Source organism: Pteropus vampyrus, unplaced genomic scaffold, assembly GCF_000151845.1.
Source record: "Pteropus vampyrus isolate Shadow unplaced genomic scaffold, Pvam_2.0 Scaffold336, whole genome shotgun sequence".
Classification (NCBI taxonomy): Eukaryota; Metazoa; Chordata; class Mammalia; order Chiroptera; family Pteropodidae; genus Pteropus; species Pteropus vampyrus.
In genome coordinates, this window is record NW_011889117.1 from 1,039,377 (window position 1) to 1,041,239 (window position 1,863).

Genomic DNA, 1,863 nt, shown 5'->3' on the forward strand with positions numbered 1-1,863 from the left:
CCCCTCCCCTCTGTCTGTCACCAAATCGTCCACTATATTTGTGAGTCTGTTTTTGATTAGTTTGTTCTTTTTATTCCTTAGATTCTGCATGCATATAAGTGAAATCATATAGTGTTTATATTTTTCTGTTTGACTTAAATACCTTCTAGGTCCATCAAAGCAATATCTTTTTCCATCATCTTCACTTTAGTCTGTGTGTGTCTTTTAATCTGAAGTGAGTCTCTTGTAGCATGTAGGGGTCTTGTTTTCCCATTCATCTACTCTACCTTTTGGTTGGAGCACTTAATTCTTTTCCATTTGAGGTCCTTATTGATAGGAATGTAGTTGTTGCCATTCTTTATTCCTGTTTTTGATACATGTTTTTTCTTCTTAAAGAAGCCCCTCCAACATTTCCTGTAATACTGGCTTGGTGGTGATAAATTCCTTTAGCTTATTTTTGTCTGGGAAGCTCTTTATCTGCCCTTCAACTCTAAATGATAGCTTTGCTGGATAAAGTATTCTTGGTTGTAGATCCTGGGTCTTCATTACATTGAATATTTGTGCCAAACCCTTCCATCCTGCAAGTTTCTTTTGAGAAATCAGCTACCAGTCTTATGAGTGTTCCCTTGTAGGTAACTATCTGCTATTCTCTTTCTGATTTTAATATTCTTTCTTTGTATTTAAACTTTGGCATTTTAATCATGATGTGTCTTGGTGTAGGCCTCTTTGGATCCCTGGTTTTGGGAATTCTCTGAGCTTCCTGGGGTTTTATGTCCATTTCCTTCACCAGGTTAGGGAAGTTTCCCATCATTATTTCTTCAAGGAGCTGTTCAACATCTTGTTTTCCTTCAGGTACACCAATCAGACAGATATTTTGACCCTTACTAGTGTCCCATATGCTCCTTAAATTATTTTTATAGTCTTGGCATCTTTTTTCTTGCCATTCTGATTGAATGTCCTTGGCTTTCCTATTCTCTAGCTAGGTCATTTGATCCTTTTCTTTATTCACTTTGTTTATTCCATTTAATATACTTCTCATCTCAGATAATGTTTTCTTCATTTCAGACTGGTTCCCTTTTATAATTTCCATTTCCATTTTTATGTTTTTTATCTCTTTGTTGAAATTCTCACTGAATTTATCTACACTTCCCAAAAGTTCATTGAACATCTTTATAACCAGTGTTTTGAACTCTGCATCGGTTAGATTACTTGACTCCATTATATCTGGATCTGTGTTCTGTTCTCTCATATGGTTTCTGTTTCTTTGCCTTCCCATTTTGGCTGCCTTTCTGTGTTTGTTTTTATGTACTGAGCAAAGCTCCTAAATCTCCCTGTCTTATTAGCGTGAATTTGTGAAGTAGGTGTCCAGTGGCACAGTCCTGAGAGGGGTTCAGCTGCAGGCCAAATTTAGCCCAAGCCTCTACCCCTCCATGGCTACCTATTAAGATTCAGCAAGCAATCCGCAGAAGCTGTGCTTATAGTTGCCTCAAAAGGCCACACCAGAAACCAAGGCCAGCTGGCTCCAGTGTGAGGCACTGCTCAGCAAGGAGCACCTGACTCTCCAAGGATACACCTGGATGTGGCTTAGGTGGGGCCGCAAGTTGGGAGAGGCGGGGTTTCAAGGAATCCTCTGGGCGGAGCGACCTCTCTTACCCAGTTTGATGATATCTCGGCTATCGCAGTGCTGTGTCGGTACACTGGGTGGGGGTAGGGCTCAACAGGGAACAATGGATACCGCTGGCACTTCTGTATAGGGTGAGTCTCGCCTAGGCCCCTCGCTCTGACAATGTCTCTCTATGAGTTCCTGGTGCCCCCTGCTCGCAGCTGAATTGGCACTGGTGCTCAGAACAAGCAGGTCCATCACTGTGAAAATCTGCTCGCAGA